Here is a 24,345-nt window from a genome sequence, read left to right on the forward strand (position 1 = left end):
AGTTAAGATTTCCATGACTTTTGTTTGTAATTAGGATACTATGTAAGGTGAAAACGAGAGCATTGTATGGTTTCCGTCTGGTTACCTAAGAAGGGCGCGGTAGTGCTGGAGTTTTACCGAATATTATTTCATTCATTTTAAAAATTGAATGATATTCGAAGCTATATTGTTTCTTTGCACATCTCTTTTTACATCTCAACCGCAACTGTTCACACCAATTGTCCGTTAGTTGGACCGCGGGGTGGCCATTGCCATCAGAGTTTACTGCGCCGGTAAGGCTGCTCTCCCGCGTTATAGCTCAGTCTATGTGCGCGTAACACAGCATGAAACGTATCCTTATGACCGTACTTGACTGTACTGGACACAGCTTGTTTTCCGCTCCACGTGAAACGAAATCCAATGAGATTCAAGCAAACGCAGAAGAATACATGGCGTAATGTTTACAACAGGTTTATTCTTATATTGAACACAGTATACTAACCGGGCCGCAACATTTCGTGTTGACATGTCTGAGATCACAAGCCACCTTTTCTGTGCTGTTGCAGCTGTATAGTCTGCCTCTGCTGCCCTTACAAGACGACGATCTTGGCGGACGTCTGTGCTGTGCGGGAGTCCCCAACCTCGTCTACAGCTGTGAGAATGTTCACCTGGTCACTGATACCAGCATCGCTGCACGACCGACGCAGCATTACCAATTTGTGTGGCAGTTCTCCAAAGGACCATCCTGCCACACTGAAAGCCTCAGTTCGACCTCTTTCAGTGTTGGTCAGTTGGCTGTTGCACAACCGACACAGCACGACCAATTTGTGTGGCAGTTCTCCAAAGGACCATCCTGCCACTCTGAAAGCCTCAGTTCGACCTCTTTCTGTGTTGCTCTGTTGGCTGTTGCACAACCGATGTAGCACGACCAATTTGTGTGGCAGTTCTCCAAAGGACCATCCTGCCACTCTGAAAGCCTCAGTTCGACCTCTTTCAGTGTTGGTCAGTTGGCTGTTGCACAACCGATGTAGCACGACCAATTTGTGTGGCAGTTCTCTAAAACACCATCCTGCCACTCTGAAAGCCTCAGTTCGACCTCTTTCAGTGTTGCTCAGTTGGCTGTTGCACAACCGACGCAGCCGGCCGCGTTGGTCTCGCGGTTCTAGGCGCGCAGTCCGGAACCGTTCGACTGCTACGGTCGCAGGTTCGAATCCTGCCTCGGGCATGGATGTGTGTGATGTCCTTAGGTTAGTTAGGTTTAAGTAGTTCTAAGTTCTAGGGGACTGATGACCACAGCAGTTGAGTCCCATAGTGCTCAGAGCCATTTGAACCATTTTCAACAACCGATGCAGCACGAACAATTTGTGTGGCAGTTCTCCAAAGGACCATCCTGCCACTCTGAAAGCCTCAGTTCGACCTCTTTCAGTGTTGGTCAGTTGGCTGTTGCACAACCGACGCAGCACGACCAATTTGTGTGGCAGTTCTCCAAAGGACCATCCTGCCACACTGAAAGCCTCAGTTCGACCTCTTTCAGTGTTGCTCAGTTGGCTGTTGCACAACCGATGTAGCACGACCAAATTGTGTGGCAGTTCTCCAAAGGACCATCTTGCCACTATGAAAGCCTCAGTTCGACCTCTTTCAGTGTTGGTCAGTTGGCTGTTGCACAACCGACACAGCACGACCAATTTGTGTGGCAGTTCTCCAAAGGACCATCCTGCCACTCTGAAAGCCTCAGTTCGACCTCTTTCAGTGTTGCTCTGTTGGCTGTTGCACAACCGATGTAGCACGACCAATTTGTGTGGCAGTTCTCCAAAGGACCATCCTGCCACTCTGAAAGCCTCAGTTCGACCTCTTTCAGTGTTGGACAGTTGGCTGTTGCACAACCGACACAGCACGACCAATTTGTGTGGCAGTTCTCCAAAGGACCATCCTGCCACTCTGAAAGCCTCAGTTCGACCTCTTTCAGTGTTGGTCAGTTGGCTGTTGCACAACCGATGTAGCACGACCAATTTGTGTGGCAGTTCTCTAAAACACCATCCTGCCACTCTGAAAGCCTCAGTTCGACCTCTTTCAGTGTTGCTCAGTTGGCTGTTGCACAACCGACGCAGCCGGCCGCGTTGGTCTCGCGGTTCTAGGCGCGCAGTCCGGAACCGTTCGACTGCTACGGTCGCAGGTTCGAATCCTGCCTCGGGCATGGATGTGTGTGATGTCCTTAGGTTAGTTAGGTTTAAGTAGTTCTAAGTTCTAGGGGACTGATGACCACAGCAGTTGAGTCCCATAGTGCTCAGAGCCATTTGAACCATTTTCAACAACCGATGCAGCACGAACAATTTGTGTGGCAGTTCTCCAAAGGACCATCCTGCCACTCTGAAAGCCTCAGTTCGACCTCTTTCAGTGTTGGTCAGTTGGCTGTTGCACAACCGACGCAGCACGACCAATTTGTGTGGCAGTTCTCCAAAGGACCATCCTGCCACACTGAAAGCCTCAGTTCGACCTCTTTCAGTGTTGCTCAGTTGGCTGTTGCACAACCGATGTAGCACGACCAAATTGTGTGGCAGTTCTCCAAAGGACCATCTTGCCACTATGAAAGCCTCAGTTCGACCTCTTTCAGTGTTGGTCAGTTGGCTGTTGCACAACCGACACAGCACGACCAATTTGTGTGGCAGTTCTCCAAAGGACCATCCTGCCACTCTGAAAGCCTCAGTTCGACCTCTTTCAGTGTTGCTCAGTTGGCTGTTGCACAACCGATGTAGCACGACCAATTTGTGTGGCAGTTCTCCAAAGGACCATCCTGCCACTCTGAAAGCCTCAGTTCGACCTCTTTCAGTGTTGGACAGTTGGCTGTTGCACAACCGACACAGCACGACCAATTTGTGTGGCAGTTCTCCAAAGGACCATCCTGCCACTCTGAAAGCCTCAGTTCGACCTCTTTCAGTGTTGCTCTGTTGGCTGTTGCACAACCGATGTAGCACGACCAATTTGTGTGGCAGTTCTCTAAAAGACCATCCTGCCACTCTGAAAGCCTCAGTTCGACCTCTTTCAGTGTTGCTCAGTTGGCTGTTGCACAACCGACGCAGCCGGCCGCGTTGGTCTCGCGGTTCTAGGCGCGCAGTCCGAAACCGTTCGACTGCTACGGTCGCAGGTTCGAATCCTGCCTCGGGCATGGATGTGTGTGATGTCCTTAGGTTAGTTAGGTTTAAGTAGTTCTAAGTTCTAGGGGACTGATGACCACAGCAGTTGAGTCCCATAGTGCTCAGAGCCATTTGAACCATTTTCAACAACCGATGCAGCACGACCAATTTGTGTGGCAGTTCTCCAAAGGACCATCCTGCCACTCTGAAAGCCTCAGTTCGACCCCTTTCAGTGTTGGTCAGTTGGCTGTTGCACAACCGACACAGCACGACCAATTTGTGTGGCAGTTCTCCAAAGGACCATCCTGCCACTCTGAAAGCCTCAGTTCGACCTCTTTCAGTGTTGCTCAGTTGGCTGTTGCACAACCGGCGCAGCACGACCAATTTGTGTGGCAGTTCTCCGAAAGGACCATCCTGCCTCTATGAAAGGCTCAGTTCGATCTCTTTCAGTGTTGCTCAGTTGGCTGTTAGGAAGCACTGTAAGTAGGCTGTTTAGGTTTTTATGTTGGTAACGCTCTGAATGAAAATCGCTGACTGCGCTGTGTGCAGTCTGTGGCTGGTTGGACTCATTGTTGGTATATTCGCTAGTGTACCGTTGGGCAGTTGGATGTGAAGAGCCAGCAGTGGTGGATGTGGGGAGAGAGATGCCAGAGTTTTGAGAGGTTACTATGAGCGGACGATCTGGACGTGTGTCCGTCAGAAAAAGGAAATTTGTAAGACTGGATGTCATAAATACATTGTTCGTTCCCTATCAAAGTCTTTCATTTGCTAACTATGCCTATCAGTAGTTAGTGCTTTCAGCAGTTAGAATTTTTTATTTAGCTGGCAGTATTGGGGCTCGCTGTATTGCAGTAGTTTGAGTAACGAAGATTTTTGTGAGGTAAGTGATTCATGAAGGGTATAGGTTATTGTTAGTGAATGCCATTCATTTGTAAGGATTATTTAAAGTCAGACTGCGTAGCGCTAAAAATATGGTGTGTCAGTTTAGTGATGATCGTAATAACTAAGCCGGCCGGGGTGGCCGAGCGGAAACGCTCGACCACTACGGTCGCAGGTTCGAATCCAGCCTCGGGCATGGATGTGTGTGATGTCCTTAGGTTAGTTAGGTTTACGTAGTTCTAAGTTCTAGGGGACTGATGACCACAGCAGTTGAGTCCCATACTGCCCAGAGTCAGTCAGACCATTTAGGATAAGTAAAGAGAGAACTGTCTGAGTGCGTTCAGTTTTGCTCAGCTGTTTGAAAATCCAATAACGTAAGAGTTTTTCCAGCACTGTCATTCTTTACATACAAAGGGGCAGTTTCAGCACGACGCATGGTTGTCCTCTTGCTTCATACCTTTGCACCACACTGACACCTGATGGCCGTGAGCACTCCCTGTTAAAAGGTTACGTTCGAGTACAATGTCTTTTCTGGAGACTAGAAATCTGCTCTGTAGGAATCAGCATGGGTTTCCAAAAAGACGGTCGTGTGAAACACAGCTCGCGCTATTCGTCCACGAGACTCAGAGGGCCTTAGACACGGGTTCACAGATAGATGCCGTGTTTCTTGACTTCCGCAAGGCGTTTGACACAGTTCCCCACAGTCGTTTAATGAACAAAGTAAGAGCATACGGACTATCAGGTCAACTGTGTGATTGGATTGAGCAGTTCCTAGATAACAGAACGCAACATGTCATTCTCAATGGAGAGAAGTCTTCCGAAGTAAGAGTGATTTCAGGTGTGCCGCAGGGGAGGGTCATAGGACCGTTGCTATTCACAATATACATAAATGACCTGGTGGATGACATCGGAAGTTCACTGAGGCTTTTTGCAGATGATGCTGTGGTGTATCGAGAGCTTGTAACATTGGAAAATTGTGCTGAAATGCAGGAGGATCTGCAGCGAATTGACGCATGGTGCAGGGAATCTCAATGTAGACAAGTATATTGTGCTGCGAATATATAGAAAGAAAGATCCTTCATCATTTCGCTACAATATAGCAGGTCAGCAACTGGAAGCAGTTAATTCCATAAATTATCTGGGAGTACGCATTAGGAGTGATTTAAAATGGAATGATCATATAAAGTTGATCGTCGGTAAAGCAGATGCCAGACTGAGATTCATTGGAAAAATCCTAAGGAAATGCAATCCGACAACAAAGGAAGTAGGTTACAGTATGCTTGTTCACCCACTGCTTGAATATTGCTCAGCCTTGTGGGATCCGTACCAGATAGGGTTGATAGAAGAGATAGAGAAGATCCAACGGAGAGCAGCGCGCTTCGTTACAGGATCATTTAGTAATCGCGAAAGCGTTACGGAGATGATAGATAAACCCCAGTGGAAGACTCTGCAGGAGAGACGCTCAGTAGCCCGGTACGGGCTCCTGTTAAAGTTTCGAGAACATACCTTCGCCGAAGAGTCAAGCAGTATGTTGCTCCCTCCTACGTATGTCTCGCCAAGAGACCATGAGGATAAAATCAGACAGATTAGAGCCCACACAGAAGCATACCGACAATCCTTCTTTCCACGTACAATACGAGACTGGAATAGAAGGGAGAACCGATAGAGGTACTCAGGGTACCCTGCGCCACACACCGTCAGGTGGCTTGCGGAGTATGAATGTAGATGTAGATGTAGATGTAGACAGGCTGTGTGCACTGCCTCTTAAAAGGTAGACACAAATGGCGCTCTAGTAGCTGTGTCATTAAGTTATCTGTCGGCGGACGACGTTGAAATCATCATCAGTACATCTACTATTCTCCAGATGGCATAAGGCGTCATCAGATCAAAATGCTTTCCGTGTGTACTTATTTTTACCGGTAGTTTGTATTAGCGGAGCAGAGAGGAATGTGGAACCATCTTAGCGACGATAAAGTCTGGATATTTGGCACTCTACTGACGTAAGCCACTCTGGCAAATTGTTGGTTTGGTTTGGTTGTTTGGGGAAGGAGACCAGACAGCGTGGTCATCGGTCTCATCGGATTAGGGAAGGAAGTCGGCCGTGCCCTTTCAGAGGAACCATCCCGGCATTTGCCTGGAGTAATTTAGGGAAATCACGGAAAACCTAAATCAGGATGGCCGGACGCGGGATTGAACTGTCGTCCTCCCGAATGCGAGTCCATCTGGCAAATTGTTATGTGAGGCGGCAGCGGCAACAAATGTCATGGAAACGGCGACGCTAGCCGGCTGTTCGTCGTGCTACTAACGTGAACATCTGTGTTTTACAAAATGTATTAAACTGTGGTGTTTGTGATAGTGATATTTTTCTGCTACCGGTTTTGGTCTTAAACCATCTTCAACGGCAGAAAAATTATAGCAAACTTATCACATGCTTTGACGTCCGTTACTACTGAAAACCTTAATTGCCAATGTAAATGAAAAATCGTAGCAAGATTACAATGCGATGGCCCATCGACATTTTTTTTTTGGGCTTTTGGCCATCGTATTGTAATCTTGCTACGATTTTTGATTTATATTGGCAGTTAAGGTTTTTAGTAGTAACGGACGTCAAGGCATATGTGAAATGTGATAAGTCTGCGATAATTTTTCTGCCGTTGAAGATGGTTTAAGATCGAAACCGCTAGCAGAATAAATAGCATTATCGCAGAAAGCACAGTGTAGTACAGTTAGTAAAACTCGTACATGCTGTTGACCAGCGCCTAAACAAAATGCTCGGTGAACACCTGTGGTTGGAGGACGGTGAAACCAAGCACAGGCGACAAGGTGTTTGAAGTCCACGGCTCACAATAGAGCGTGGCAGTCGGACTCTTGTCTGCTCCCTGAAGCAGGATAGGCGGCGGCGAACTGTGCCAGATCTGAGGACGGGCCACAGCGTCGGTGCAAGTCGAGTGCTTCCTGGCATACAGTTCAGCTCAAGTTATTGATTACGGGCCCCCCGCAGCAGACGGACGGGCCCCACATGTTTCATTGTGGAGCCAACGACGACGTCAGTTACGATTGCAGTGAGCAAGGGACAAACGAGGCTGGACCGATGATCAATAGCAAAGTATCGCCTGGTCGGATTAATAGCTTTCATTGTCCCTTAGCCACTAGAAACATTAAGTATTCCTGATAAGAGCAAAAAGAACGAACAGACAGGCACCCTCGAAACTTTCCGCTGCAAAATTGATTGATATCTATTGTTCCCTACTATTACCAGGTCCTCTTTCCTTCCTACATATACATCTATATACATACTTCGCAGTCCACCATACGGTGCGTGGGGGAGTGTACCTCGTACCACAACTAGCATCTTCTCTCCCTGTTCCACTCCCAAACAGAACGATGGAAAAATGACCTCCTATATGCCTCTGTACGAGCCCTAATCTCTCTTATCTTATGTTTGTGGTCTTTCCGCGGAATATAAGTTGGCAGCAGTAAAACTGTACTACAGTCACCCTCAAATGCTGGTTCTCTAAATTTCCTCAGTAGCGATTCACGAAAAGAACGCCTCCTTTCCTCTAGAGACTCCCACCCGAGTTCCTGAAGCATTTCCGTAACACTCGCGTGATGATCAAACCTACAAGTAACAAATATAGCAGCCCGCCTCTGAATTGCGTCTATGTCCTCCCTCAATTTGGGACCCCAAACGCTCGAGCAGTACTCAAGAATAGGTCGTATTAGTGTTTTATAAGCGGTCTCCTTTACAGATGAACCAAATCTTCCCAAAATTCTACCAATGAACCGAAGCGCCGACTATCCGCCTTCCCCACAACTGCCATTACATGCTTGTCCCACTTCATATCGCTCTGCAAAGTTACGCCCAAATATTTAATCGACATGACTGTGTCAAGCGCTACACTACTAATGGAGTATTCAAACATTACGGGATTCTTTTTCCTATTCATCTGCATTAATTTACATTTATCTACACTCCTGGAAATTGAAATAAGAACACCGTGAATTCATTGTCCCAGGAAGGGGAAACTTTATTGACACATTCCTGGGCTCAGATACATCACATGATCACACTGACAGAACCACAGGCACATAGACACAGGCAACAGAGCATGCACAATGTCGGCACTAGTACAGTGTATATCCACCTTTCGCAGCAATGCAGGCTGCTATTCTCCCATGGAGACGATCGTAGAGATGCTGGATGTAGTCCTGTGGAACGGCTTGCCATGCCATTTCCACCTGGCGCCTCAGTTGGACCAGCGTTCGTGCTGGACGTGCAGACCGCGTGAGACGACGCTTCATCCAGTCTCAAACATGCTCAATGGGGGACAGATCCGGAGATCTTGCTGGCCAGGGTAGTTGACTTACACCTTCTAGAGCACGTTGGGTGGCACGGGATACATGCGGACGTGCATTGTCCTGTTGGAACAGCAAGTTCCCTTGCCGGTCTAGGAATGGTAGAACGATGGGTTCGATGACGGTTTGGATGCACCGTGCACTATTCAGTGTCCCCTCGACGATCACCAGAGGTGTACGGCCAGTGTAGGAGATGCTCCCCACACCATGATGCCGGGTGTTGGCCCTATGTGCCTCGGTCGTATGCAGTCCTGCTTGTGGCGCTCACCTGCACGGCGCCAAACACGCATACGACCATCAATGGCACCAAGGCAGAAGCGACTCTCATCGCTGAAGACGACACGTCTCCATTCGTCCCTCCATTCACGCCTGTCGCGACACCACTGGAGGCGGGCTGCACGATGTTGGGGCGTGAGCGGAAGACGGCCTAACGGTGTGCGGGACCGTAGCCCAGCTTCATGGAGACGGTTGCGAATGGTCCTCGCCGATACCCCAGGAGCAACAGTGTCCCTAATTTGCTGGGAAGTGGCGGTGCGGTCCCCTACGGCACTGCGTAGGATCCTATGGTCTTGGCGTGCATCCGTGCGTCGCTGCGGTCCGGTCCCAGGTCGACGGGCACGTGCACCTTCCGCCGACCACTGGCGACAACATCGATGTACTGTAGAGACCTCACGCCCCACGTGTTGAGCAATTCGGCGGTACGTCCACCCAGCCTCCCGCATGCCCACTATACGCCCTCGCTCAAAGTCCGTCAACTGCACATACGGTTCACGTCCACGCTGTCGCGGCATGCTACCAGTGTTAAAGACTGCGATGGAGCTCCGTATGCCACGGCAAACTGGCTGACACTGACGGCGGCGGTGCACAAATGCTGCGCAGCTAGCGCCATTCGACGGCCAACACCGGGGTTCCTGGTGTGTCCGCTGTGCCGTGCGTGTGATCATTGCTTGTACAGCCCTCTCGCAGTGTATCATCAAGTATGGTGGGTCTGACACACCGGTGTCAGTGTGTTCTTTTTTCCATTTCCAGGAGTGTATATTTAGAGTTATCTGTCATTCTTTACACCAATCTCAAATCGTGTCCAAGTCATCTTGCATCCTCCTACAGTGTCTCAACGACGACACCTTCCCGTACACCACAGCATCCGCCCTATCCAAAAGATTTTTTATGTAGATAGAAAACAACAGCGGACCTACCACACTTCCCTGGGGCACTCCAGATGATACCCTCACCTCCGATGAACACTCACCATCGAGGACAACGTACTGGGTTCTATTACTTAAGAAGTCTTCGAGGCACTCACATACTTGGGAACCAATCCCATATGCTCGTACCTTAGTTAGGAGTCTGCAGTGGGGCACCGAGTCACATAAATGATTTAAATGGTTAAATAAAATCTGTCCTTTGGTGTTAATTTTGAATACGAAAATCGAAATTGACTTTTTCATCAAAAATAAAATATTTAGTTCTGCGGATCTTAATTACTGTCTTCTTGGCTGAAAAAGAGGAAATTATTAATTTTGCAGTAATGCGTGGCGTCTCCGGAGTGCAGTCGAGCACTCCCAAGCTTAAAGTTCCTCTTAGCAGCAGCCAGCGTAAGAAACTGCTTTTCAAGATCTGCATCGTAATGTAGCTCTGAAAAATTCTAGACGCTGTTATCGAAGAGCAAGTCAGACGGATACGGTTCTGGACAACTATGATAGTCTGTGTCGATAGGGCAAGTTCAGCAAATTTTAGCTTTTCACAAAAGAGAATCTGTTCATTACAAAAGACCGTGTTATTAAACAGGGATCGCACAGTACTACCTAGCATTCAGTATCCTAAGTCTTCTGCTTGCTTGCACTTTGTGTCGTAATTACTGTGAGAGGAAAGATGAGCATAATATTCACTTCAGAAATGAGAAAAACTTCATCTTTTAAGATACCAATTATTATTTCATAAAAACGTTCTGCTCAGTGCTCTACAATTACAGTATATATTCAGCTTGTTACAAGTTATGACAAAAAGTAATATTTTCCGATATCTCGCAGCAATGGCGGCTGTCGTTTCTTTTTTTTAGCAGTAGAAGAACCCCTTTGAAAATACGCTCTTCCGTAGTCAAATATATTACCAGGAAAAAAAATCGTTCGTGAAGTTGCGGAATACACACGTTTGTTAAAATTCACGGAACGCTAACAAGCCAACGATGTTATTTACAATACTGCGCTCTCGCAGGCGAAAGCGATAATTGAAGAGAGTTTTTCTTTTGCTTCTGATTCTTAATGTTCCACAAAACAATTAAAATATATCCTTGCTCTGTCAGATAGATCCTTTTACAATATTTTACTGGTAAATAATTAGAATATTGTTATTGGAAAATGTCTTTCGAGCTGTCGCAGCACTCAGTATTTAAATTAATGTCAGAGTTTGTATTACCCGTTACGAGGTGATACTATAACTGTTACGTAAGACCGATGTCAGTCACCAGATAAGCCGTCTTCCAGGCGAAAGGCAGTTGAAAAATGTAAAGCGGCCTGACACAAGATGGATGGGGCAGTATTGTGCTACGTGTAAGAAATATTTACGACAACGTAACTGGGTTAATGGGAGTTTGCCACCACATCTTGTTTTCGGTAACGTTTTTCCGACTTTCGGCTATATAGTATGAGATTAACGTTTTTCACCAAAATACGCAACACAATGGTCCATTTACAAAAGTTTATGCCCTTCCAAATTCGTCCACAACGTAATAATATGTGTGCGTTTGCGAGGTGCCGGGGTTGAGAAGAGTTTGTACCTCTTTAATTCTAACGAATTTTGCATGAGAACTAGACATGCACTTGACTTTCTCGTTACCTACTACCTAATTAATTATGCCCAAAACAGTAACGAAAGGAACTGATGGTGAACCCTACTAGTTGGTAAAATAAGGAGTGCACTATCACAATAATTTAATAAAAATCATAATCTACTCAGAGAAAAAAAAAGAGAACTTTATCATAATAAACAACAGGAAATGGGATTCTGCATCTATCTACAAAATGATATGCGGATTGAATGTTACAATGAGGTTTATTATACCTCAGAACATAAAGGCACTTTATTGCCGATACAAACAGTAGGCTAAAAGATAGGGTAAACTGAACTATTATGGGAATAAGAGTTGGCTCGAGAACAGGGGGATCCTACTCTCTCTGACGCAACAGATTGACGATAATGACTGGAGGTCCTAATGAATCAAATATTACTCCCCCGTCTATAATGCAGTATCGCGATTAGTAGTGAGAGCTCAAATGGGATCACATGGAGAAACAAACAGGGTCGACTTGTAGCAAAGCGAGCGCGCGTGCTGCTGAGGACTTCAGTATAAAAAATGATAGGTCCTACAATGCCGGAGCCGCAAAATATTTTACCAGTCCTGAAACATGCACCTCGTCGTGGGTAGGCAGTGTTCCCATGATGCAGGCGCCGACCTCTGCTGTGCAGCAACTCTGTTTCAACCCGTGGCCTGGAAGGCTGTCCGAGAATTCTAAGTTCAGCTGGATGCACGAGGATGTACCTCTAGGAAGAGACACAGCAAAACCGCCTAACCTCGCCCTGTCGGTACAGGCGCAAAAACGCAGAATAGGAATCTGGCTCTTAGGTCGCAGAATGAAACTGGAGTATGACTGAAGACACGCACCTCAGTGATTCCAAACAAGTGCGACTAAGTCGCAAGACGAAGGTCAGATCCCGAATGCCATACGCCCGCGCAACGCAAGAGCGAAGCCAACGTTACTCACTACCCTCGAAAATCCGCGAATTCGCATTCAGTGCTGATTCCAAAATTACCCCACACCATCTCGGAACATCACTCGCGCCAATAGCGATCGTTCACTCCAATTTCGTGGAGGGCTATATGACGTCAACTGGCCTCAGTTTAAGGTGACCAATCACGCCTCTGCTATTTAGCTGAGGGCACTGAACTTGCTGTTTAACCGGCTACGAAAACAGCACGCCTACAACACCGGCGATCCGGCGCCGGACAGTCGCACCGGGCAAGGCACCGTCCACCAGACTTCTCTCAATCATGAAGACAGTACAGGCATTCGGCGGCAGCAGTCTTCGTTCCAGACGCTCCAGAACGGTAAACACATAACCTGCGGCGGCACTGAGACGACTCGCAGGTCGTTCCGCCCTGCATACAACAGGAGAAATTCCACCGACGTCAGTCGCTCCGCCAGGCGCTCAAGCCCACTGATGTACGATTCTCTTCATACACTCCTGGAAATTGAAATAAGAACACCGTGAATTCATTGTCCCAGGAAGGGGAAACTTTATTGACACATTCCTGGGGTCAGATAAATCACATGATCACACTGACAGAACCACAGGCACATAGACACAGGCAACAGAGCATGCACAATGTCGGCACTAGTACAGTGTATATCCACCTTTCGCAGCAATGCAGGCTGCTATTCTCCCATGGAGACGATCGTAGAGATGCTGGATGTAGTCCTGTGGAACGGCTTGCCATGCCATTTCCACCTGGCGCATCAGTTGGACCAGCGTTCGTGCTGGACGTGCAGACCGCGTGAGACGACGCTTCATCCAGTCCCAAACATGCTCAATGGGGGACAGATCCGGAGATCTTGCTGGCCAGGGTAGTTGACTTACGCCTTCTAGAGCACGTTGGGTGGCACGGGATACATGCGGACGTGCATTGTCCTGTTGGAACAGCAAGTTCCCTTGCCGGTCTAGGAATGGTAGAACGATGGGTTCGATGACGGTTTGGATGTACCGTGCACTATTCAGTGTCCCCTCGACGATCACCAGAGGTGTACGGACAGTGTAGGAGATCGCTCCCCACACCATGATGCCGGGTGTTGGCCCTGTGTGCCTCGGTCGTATGCAGTCCTGATTGTGGCGCTCACCTGCACGGCGCCAAACACGCATACGACCATCATTGGCACCAAGGATGAAGCGACTCTCATCGCTGAAGACGACACGTCTCCATTCGTCCCTCCATTCACGCCTGTCGCGACACCACTAGAGGCAGGCTGCACGATGTTGGGGCGTGAGCGGAAGACGGCCTAACGGTGTGCGGGACCGTAGCCCAGCTTCATGGAGACGGTTGCGAATGGTACTCGCCGATACCCCAGGAGCAACAGTGTCCCTAATTTGCTGGGAAGTGGCGGTGCGGTCCCCTACGGCACTGCGTAGGATCCTACGGTCTTGGCGTGCATCCGTGCGTCGCTACGGTCCGGTCCCAGGTCGACGGGCATGTGCACCTTCCGCCGACCACTGGCGACAACATCGATGTACTGTGGAGACCTCACGCCCCACGTGTTGAGCAATTCGGCGGTACGTCCACCCGGCCTCCCGCATGCCCACTATACGCCCTCGCTCAAAGTCCGTCAACTGCACATACGGTTCACGTGCACGCTGTCGCGGCATGCTACCAGTGTTAAAGACTGCGATGGAGCTCCGTATGCCACGGCAAACTGGCTGACATTGTGCTCATGTGATGTATCTGACCCCAGGAATGTGTCAATAAAGTTTCCCCTTCCTGGGACAATGAATTCACGGTGTTCTTATTTCAATTTCCAGGAGTGTATATATAATACACTGATAATTTTAACAGATTAGCATTCATTATGGAAATGATTAGAGATATATCAGCTGAGTAATAAAAATATGTAAGTTGCGGATACAGTAAATGTCTAATGGGGAAGACCTCTTATTTTGGAAGGAGCGTTTAATTTGAACTTTGATTACTATTTGGCAGAAACTGTAACTCCACTATCAAATCGGAACTGACTGCAAAAATTTTGAGTTTTCGTGCTGAAATAAAATAAAACCAATAACATAAGTGTGTAATAAAGATAACTACAGTAATAAAAATAATTTTTTTTATAACAATGGCAAATAAGTATGGAAGTCGACTTCATCTTATCGGCATAATTTTGGGAAAGTATGATTCACCTGTACGGGATTTCGCGTATAGAACGCTGGTGAGACCCATTCTCGAGTACGGGCTGGATGTTTGGGATTCTCACCCACATCAGGTAAAGGAAGACATCGAAGCAATGCAAATCGGGCAGCTAGATTTGTTATCGGTAGGTTCGATCAGCACGCTAGTATTAGAGAGGTGCTTCGTTAACTCAAATAAGAATCGCCGAAAGGAAGATGTCGTTCTTTTCGCGAAACGCTGTTGAGAAAATTTTGAGAATCGGCATTTGAAGCTGAAAGCAGGACGAATGTACTGCCGCCAATTCACATTTCGCGTAAGAAGCACGAAGATACTATAAGAGAAGTTACGGCCCGCACAGAGGCATACAGAAAATCTAATATTGCAGTGCCCGTGTCGTTCAGATTCGCGATGAAATGTTTCTTCGGATATAGACGCATTTCCGATCGAACACCCACTTCGGCGATCACAGCTGTTATTAAACACATAAACTGTATTCACATTTACGAATACAGGCAATAATCACCTACATAATGGCTCCACAGTATCGTATTTATTCGCCAACACCGGGCAATAGACTTTCAATTAAACTGTATTCCCTTTACGGGAATATGAGTAATGAATGTACGAGTGCAGGATGTAGACGCATGGTTGACGTGTCTGGCCGTGGAGCATGCCTGTTGACCATTCGCGATAACCTGGGAATCCGGTTCCGACTCCCCGTCCAGTACAAACTTTGTCGTCATTCCACTATACAACTGACAGTAGTGCATACTCGCAACTCCGAATACATTTCATTTCTATAGACAATCGTTTTTCCCTTCACTCTATCTGCGAGTGGAACAGGAAAGAAAATGACTAATAGCAGTAAAAGACACCCTCCGCCATGCTCCAGAGGGCTTGAGGAGTATGTATGTGGACGTAGAATAAGACAACAGTACCAGAAATTAAGACTCATTGTATGAAGTATTCTACATATGACACCACCAGCACAAAATAACTGATAACGTTACACTACGCAGAACAATAACAATAATAGTAACAATAATAAAACTGAAGGTAGCACACAAGATCTGAAATATGTATGCGCAGAAGGAAATTAAATGAGTGGTATCTGGTATTGGGATAAATTTTCTCGTTTCTCTTTCCAAGCTCAGAAACGAAGAAGAGCGGTGTTATCACGAGATGAACATAAGGTTTTTTTGCCTGTTTGTAGCTAAAAGAGCCATCAACGAAGCAAACACAGAAAGCTCCTCCCCCCGGCCCCTCATTCCTCAGCAGAGCTCCCGGTGGAGGTTTAGACGTCGAATTTGGCGACTAGTAGAGGTGGTGCAGTCTTTACATTACTTTGGCTCTCTGCTCTTCGAGCTGTCAGTGCCAAGTCAGACATTTATCGACCGAGACACCCAGCTACTTGGCCGCGCTTTCGCCGTGCAAGGCGCCAGCCAGAATATACATGTGATGCAAGTCCACGGGAATCTGACATTTCGTCGAGACGAATGCTTGGACCTCCTCTTCATTGGAGGCTGAAAGCCTGCCATGCCTACTGAAACTAAATCTGAGCACTCAGGCGTAGATTATGAAACGGGCGTCTGCTCTGAAATACAAGTTGGTTATAATTAAATTGACGGTGTTCCGAATGTTGCAGTGCGGTTGTATACATCGCAGGACACTGAAACATCGTAGGTGTGTTCCGTAATAATTGCGCTTGCGCAGAATGATGAAGAATTTAATAGTTCTACTTTCTGACAATAAGAGAAAATACGGCGCTGTAAGTAGTCAGAACGTGGTGCGGTTGCAGGAAATGGGGAGGCAGGACCAAACACATGATAATGGTGCTTTTGGCACATTTATTAGAATATGATCACAAGTTACGGCATGTATTCAATATCGTCTTCCGACACAGCGACTGCATTTGTAACAGGGTATGGTCGACAGTTGCAGCATATCCGACGTAATCAGAGTCTACATATACATGATTACTCCGCTATTCACAATAAAGTGCCTGGCAGAGGGTTCAATGAACGACCTTCAAGTTGTCTATCTACCGTCCCACTCTCTAATGGCACGCGTGAAAACGAGCATTTAAATTTTTCTGTGGGGGCCATGATTTCTCTTATTTTATCGTGATTATCATTTCTCCCTATGTCGGTGGGTGCCAACAGAATAATTTTGTAATCGGAGGAGAAAACTGGTGATTGAAATTTCATGAGAAGATCCCGTCGCAACGGAAAACGCCTTTGTTTTAATGATTGCCACTCCAATTCACGTATCATGTCTGTCTCCCCTATTTCGCGATAATACAAAACGAGCTGCCCTTCTTTGTACTTTTTCGATGTCATTCGTCAGTCGCACCTGCTGCGGATCCCACACCGCACAGAATAGGGCGGACAAGCATGGTGTAAGCAGTCTCTTTAATAGACCTGTTGCACCTTCAAGTGTTCTTTGGTTTCCTCTACCCAAAACATTATCTATGTGATAGTTCCAATTTGTAATTGTAATCGTTAAGTACACCACTGGCCATTAAAATTGCTACGTCACGAAGATGACGTGCTACAGACGCGAAATTTAACCGACAGGAAGAAGATGCAGTGATACGCAAATGGGCGCTGATGACCACGCTGTTTAGCGCCCGTAAACCTCAAACACACACACACACACACACACACACGATACGCAAATGATTTGCATTTCAGAGCATTCACACAAGGTTGGCGCCGGTGGCGACACCTACAACGTGCTGACATGAGGAAAGTTTCCAACCGATTTCTCATACACAAACAGCAGTTGACCGGCGTTGCCTGGTGAAACGTTGTGATGCCTCGTGTAAGGAGGACAAAAGCGTACCATCACGTTTCCGACTTTGATTAAGGTCGGATTGTAGCCTATCGCGATTGCGCTTTATCGTATCGAGACATTGCTGCTCCCGTTGGTCGAGGTCCAATGACTGTTAGCAGAATATGGAATCGGTGTGTTCAGGAGGGTAATACGGAACGCCGTGCTGGATCCCAACTGCCTCGTATCACTAGCAGTCGAGATGACAGGCATCTTATCCGCATGGCTGTAACGGATCGTGCAGACACGTCTCGATCCCTGGGTCAACAGATGGGGACGTTTGCAAGACAACAACCATCTGCACGAACACGTTCGACGACGTTTGCAGCAGCATGGACTATCAGCTCGGAGACCATAGCTGCATCACAGACAGGACCACCTGCGATGGTATACTCAACGACGAACCTGGGTGCACGAATGGCAAAACGTCATTTTTTCGGATGAATCCAGGTTTTGTTTACAGCATCATGATGGTCGCATCCGTGTTTGGCGACATCGTGGTGAAAGCACATTGGAAGCGTGTATTCGTCATCGCCATACTGGCGTATCACCCGGCGTGATGATATGGGGTGCCATTCGTTACACGTCTCGGTCACCTCTTGTACGCATTGACAGCACTTTGAACAGTGGACGTTACATTTCAAATGTTACGACCCGTGGCTCTATCCTTCATTCGATCCTTGCGAAACCCTACATTTCAGCAGGATAATGTACGACCGCATGTGCAGGTCCTGTACGGGCTTTTCTAGAGACAGAAAATGTTCCGCTGCTGCCCTGGCCAGCACGTTCTCCAGATCTGTCACCAATTGAAAACGTCTGGTCAATGGTGACCGAACAACTGGCTCGTTACAATACTCCAGTTACTACTCTTGATAAACTGTGGTATAGTGATGAAGGTGCATGGGCAGCTGTACCTGTACACGCCATCCAAGCTCTGTTTGACTCAATGCCCAGGCGTATCAAGGCCGTTATTACAGGCAGAGGTAGTTGTTCTTGGTACTGATTTCTCAGGATATATGCACCCAAATTGCGTGAAAATGTAATCACATGCCAGTTCTAGTATAATATATTTGTGCAATGAATACCCGTTTATCATCTGCATTTCTTCTTGGTGTAGCAATTTCAATGGCCAGTAGTGTTTTTAGTTGAATTTACAGCCTTCAGATTTGTGTGACTTACCGCGTAAGGCATGTCGTCGTGTGCTATTCTTCACATCAGGAAGAGCCCGATACGTGTCTGATAGATATGATCTTCTAGTCACATCAAATGAGTTCACAAACATGAATGAGGTCTACCACATCTCTAAGGCCACACATCTTGAAATTACCTAGAGATGATGAGATCATTGCCGACGGTTTCTCGAAGCATGTCTTTCACCTGGCTACGTACATGTGGTGTCGCTCCATCTTGAGTGAAAATAGTGGTGTGCAAGCAAAGCTGGAATAACGTGTTGCGCATGGAGTTTCTTATATTGTGCATGTCTGACTTTACGCCTAACAGGCCCGTGATGTGTCATCTCCTCGAAGGAAAATAGACCGAGAATGTAAGATCTTGTGAAACCACACCACACTGTCACATAAGCTGAGTGTTGTGGATGTTCCTGCACAACATGTGGTGGTGTAGAACTTGACATGCAACAGTATTGTGCATTTATGGAACTGTGCGGAGTAAAATGTGCCTCGTCAGTGCAAGGAATATTCACTGTCCAGGTGTCATTCATATCCAATCTTGCCAAAAAACGAGGGGCGTAATTTCGGCTTTGTAGCCTATCTTGGTGTCTCATTTGTGGTGCACATTCTAAATCTCGTAGGGGTATCAATGTAAAATGCACTGCAAAATCTTTTGAACTGTTGACCAGGGGATAGACGATTCCTGTGAGACAGGTCGAGCTCTGTCTCCAGAATTAGAGTTACGTGTCGCATGGTTGACTGTTGCTACAGCAACTTCTTCAGCAACTGCCATGGGAATGGAGAGCCATCCTCTCCCTGCTGCAACGTCCAGTTTACATCTTTCTTCAGAATTCTTGGTCATATTCTTCAGCCCATTTTTTTGACGTGTGGCCGCTTCGCAGCTGTTGTTGTCAGCAATATTCCCGCAATGCAGCGTTGCTATTGTTGCCGTTCTGGTAAAACAACTTTTTCAGCAGTGCACGGTTTTTCTTCTCAATAACCATTGCGTTTCGTACGGAAAACGTCAGCCTGTTTAATTCTTTTCTCCAACAGTCACTTCACAAAAGAAGTCAACAAGCGTCGCCAAGCACCTGGTGGCAGAAAGTGAAACTGTTCCTTTATTCGGCATACTCCACGGGCGCACCGGTTAATGAACATACCTGTGAAGTTTCAGCACTCTGTGATGTATATAGGCCGCACCGCAGCACTTGCAACACCGCCAGTTTAATTATAACCAACTGGTATACCCCCGAACACTGAATGTAACCCATTAACGACGCAAGCTGACTAGTTCAAATGTGTGTGAAATCTTATGGCACTTAACGGCTAAGGTCATCAGTCCCTAAGCTCACACACTACTTAACCTAACTTACCCTAAGGGCAAACACACACACACCCATGACCGAGGGAGGACTCGAACCTCTGCAGGGACCAGCCACACAGTCCATGACTACAGCGCCCCAGACCGCTCGGCTAATCCCGCGCGGCAACCTGACTAGTATTATCAAATTTTGGAGATAGCAAAACTTATGCAAAGATCAAGGAAAGGAAGGTTTACTCGAAAGTTACATAAACGAATTTACATTAGAGCAATGTATTACATTAGAACATCGTATTCCACTACCTCGAACTGTAATATATTGTGTCTCATAAGCTTAATTTGTGCAAGACAAACTTCTTTGTCATTTGTGACCAACACTCCATAATAACCAGAAGCACTGTGGGCCTACACTTATGAGCCAAAGTAATTATGACCACCTGCTTAATAGCTTGTTTGCCCATATTTGGAACGAAGTGCATCACTGATTTTGCGTATCAGGAATCTGACAGTTTGTTGGTATGTTTGTGAAGTTATGTGGTATTAGACGTCTACGTAATTCGTGTAAATAACGGGCCGCTAATTTGCGTACACGGTGATGCCGACCGATAACGACCCAGAGGGGTTCCATAGGATTTGCATCAGGCGACTATCGTCGCCGAGACATCAACGCGAGTTCACTATAACGCTCCTCAAACAAGCGTAGCACGTTTCAGACACGGACAATTACACTACTAAAAGATGACACCGCCGTCGGGGAATAAATTAAGCATGAAGGGATACAAATGGTTTGCAAGTGACAGCGTGTCTTCAATTACTACCACAGGTCCCATGCAAGCGCAGGAGAATGTCTCCGAAGGCATAATAGTGCTCCCTCTGGCCTGCGTCCGTGGCGCGCTGCACGTTTCGAGCCACCGTTCACCTCAGTGATGGAGTTTGTGGAGACGACCATCGACCTAGTGTAGCAAAACTGTGATTCACCCGGAGAGCCGACACGTTTCCATTGATCTATAATCGAATCCTGATGGCCCCGTGCTCACTGAAATCGTAACTGGCAATGTCGTTGTGTCAACTGTGAATACGTAGGGGCCCTCTGCTGTGTTCAACAATGTACCACGAACGGTGGGCTCCGAAACCCTTGTGTGTGTACCAGAATATGTGGCACAGATCACCATCTATCCTACTTTAGACAAGCTTCCGAAGCCCTCGTTCTGTGAAGAGACGTGGACGTCAAACTATTTAGCACCTTGTGGTAGTTTCGCTGTCCTTCTACCCGTTTCTACAAATGCTCATGACAGCAGCACGTGAACATTCGACCAGCTTGGCCATTTTGGAGGTAATCGCTCATAAGCTCTGCATAATAACAATCCCCCTTTGTCAAAGTCGCTTAACTCAATTGTAGAGGACACGGGGCTATTTTTAAGAAATAGGGTGCGAAATTGTGATTTAGTGTATTTCAGTGCGTGATGCGCCAGCCTCACGGCAAACGGCGGACGAAGGCCGGCCGGCGCGTCATGCCGGTGACACAGTTTCGCACCGAGCCTCGTTATGTGTGTACGTGCGAGGCAGCCATCAGAAAGCAGCATTAGCAGAATTATGCAGGCGCGAGCCACGTGTGGCGCGGTTGCGTTAGCCAACTCGTCGAGAACCTTCTAATAAACACGCCGCCGAGTAAGCGGCGGATTCAGCAGCGGCCTGCACTATTTAAGGGCATCAGAGGTGGGCGTCGGCATTCGGTTCGACCGACTGGGCGTTCGGTCGCTGTCACGTCGTCGTCATCAACTACGCTGTTTCCAAGGACCGGACGGCGGGGGGCGTTGCCCGCTGCTGCACCGGCGACTCCCGGCGTCGTCACGAGCCGCATCGTCTGCTGGAGGCCCACGCGGCTGGGCCTCGCGCTGCTAACCTCCTACCTCCAGCGCAGCCGCTAACCGAGCGCGGCGTTGCTTTCCCTGGACTGCGTGCATCAGCTCGTTTCCATGACACGAGCGGTGGAGCTGAGCTACCGGATAATGCATTGGGAGAACCAACAATAAAGAGGAAGATTGCTAAAAACAGCCATTTCTTCAAGCCAGCCACGCCTTACAACTCCGATCACGTCACCCGCTCCAGTCATCCTATTACACAATGGATTTCCCCATGAGCCGCTCATATCTTCCCTAGGGTGATCCCTCGCCAGTGTCTGCTTCGCTTACATACTTCCGTTGCCTCGTCACGTGCCCTCAAGGCCACCAGTGGGCATCCAACGTCACGTGTGTCTCATTTATATATCGTATTCCCTGGAGAGATTGTAATATAAGTGAATATAACACGTTTTTACGAGGGCGAGTCAAATGAAAACCTTAAATATGTAATAACAAATCGAAATTTTACGCCGTTATCCTGTAAGTTGGTAAACGTGCTACAAACAGCGTGTAGAATGGCCTGCAGGTGGCAGCATAGTGCAGATGCCGTATCAGTATCAGTATAAAGATGTCCGCCCCATTTGCGACTTGCACCAGGAAATAACAGCGTTCTGTTATTTGGTTTTTGCGTAGAATGAAGGTTCAGTACGATGATGCATGTTTGTCACAGCAGCAAGTCTATGAATGGAGTAGGAAGTTCGCAAATGGTGTGACTTCAGTGGAAGATGCTCCTCATCCAGGTCAGGAGAGACGAGGTCCTGGAGAGATTGTAATATAAGTGAATATAACACGTTTTTACGAGGGCGAGTCAAATGAAAACCTTAAATATATAATAACAAATCGAAATTTTACGCCGTTATCCTGTAAGTTGGTAAACGTGCTACAAACAGCGTGTAGAATGGCCTGCAGGTGGCAGCATAGTGCAGATGCCGTATCAGTATCAGTATAAAGATATCCGCCCCATTCGCGACTTGCACCAGGAAATAACAGCGTTCTGTTATTTGGTTTTTGCGTAGTGAAAGTGTGAAACATATTGAAATTCATCAAAGAATGAAGGTACAGTACGATGATGCATGTTTGTCACAGCAGCAAGTCTATGAAAGGAGTAGGAAGTTCGCAAATGGTGTGACTTCAGTGGAAGATGCTCCTCGTCCAGGTCAGGCATAACGAGTTGTGACTCCACAGAACATTGCAGCAGTTGAAGCCATAGTGAAGGAAAACCACCGAGTGACACTGGATGACATTGCAGCATGTTTACAGATTAGTCATGGGTCAGCACACCACATTGTGCACGATGTGCTCCAATTTCACAAAGTGTCTGCAAGGTGGGTGCCACGGCAGCTGACTCCTGAAATGAGAGAACGACGTTTTGACGCTTGTGAGAATCGTTACTGGGGGCGAAACCTGGGTTCACTTCCACCAACCGGAAACAAAGAGCGCGCGCATGGAATCGTGCCATTCCTCATCATAAAAACCAAAGAAGTTTCGAACAGAACCATCAGCAGGGAATGTTATGCTGACTCACTTTTGGGACGAAAAAGGCTTCATTTTGGAGCATTACATGCCTAGAGGGACCACTGTCACCAGTGCGTCACACACGAATCTCCTGAAAAATCACTGCGGCCTGCAATCAAATCAAAGCGACGTGGATTGCTGTCAGCAGGTGTCCCTTTGCAACACGACAATGCAAGGCCCCACACTGCCCGTACAACAGTTGCAACTTTCACAGACCTGCATTTTGAGTGTCTTCCTCATCCACCATACTCACCAGACCTTGCCCCCAAGTGATTTCCATGTCTTTGGACCACTCAAAGACGCAATGGGACGAAAGAAGTTCCGTTCTGATGAAGAGGTACGTCTCGCTGTGCATGAGTGGTTGCGCGGACTACCAAACGAATTTTTTTCTAAAGGAATTTATGCACTTTGCAAGCGCTGGAAGACTTGAATTGAGCGTGGGGGAGATTATGCTGAAAATTGACACAGCTTTGTACTACTTCTGCACAACAAGTGATATTTAAAAGAATATTTATGGTTATCATTTGACTCACCCTCGTATGAAGCAAAACTTAAGTATTCACACCTGGAGGTATCATGCAAACGATAGAATTCGGGAACAAAGGAAGAGGTCCAGCGTAAGACATTCACGAAGACCAGACATATAATACAAGTAGTGTAACGTTGGAAGAAGCAGTATGCAATAAGGCTACTGATCATATGACCCGTGCGGCGCTTTGATATAAACTCGAAAGCGCGATTTGATTCCTCTGCCTCTGCAGCCAAGCAACCGTCTCCTTCGCTTCCCGCCGCAGTGACATGCTCGCTCTCCACCGCTTCGACTTAACGGTGTTGTTCGTAAGATCGCTCTCAGTCGGTCACCACCGATAAAGGCACAGTGGCCATCCAAGGACAAGTGCTGTCAGTAATGCGTCACGCGGGCGCCATGAGCATTGTCCGTAGTTGAATTTGACTTTGAGCGGCTGTGTGACTCCCTCTACGAGTATTCTTGCGACTGAACCCCGGTCTAAGGCGCTGCAGTCATGGACTGTGGGGCTGGTCTCGGCGTAGGTTCGAGTCCTCCCTCGGGCATGGTTGTGTGTGTGTGTGTGTGTTTGTCCTTAGGATAATTTAGGTTGAGTAGTGGGTAAACTTAGGGACTGGTGACCTTAGCAGTTAAGTCCCATAAGATTTCACACAGTTACATGCCCGAGAAGCACGTCAGTCGGATGTAGTGGAAGACAGCCTTTAAAATTTGCCTGCTATTTGTGTCTACAGAATTCATAAGCAAAGTGGCACTACTAAAGTGTAGTCATCAGCGCTTTTTGGACTATTCTGGTGAGTACTGGTG

Source organism: Schistocerca gregaria, chromosome 5, assembly GCF_023897955.1.
Source record: "Schistocerca gregaria isolate iqSchGreg1 chromosome 5, iqSchGreg1.2, whole genome shotgun sequence".
In the NCBI taxonomy this organism is placed as follows: Eukaryota; Metazoa; Arthropoda; class Insecta; order Orthoptera; family Acrididae; genus Schistocerca; species Schistocerca gregaria.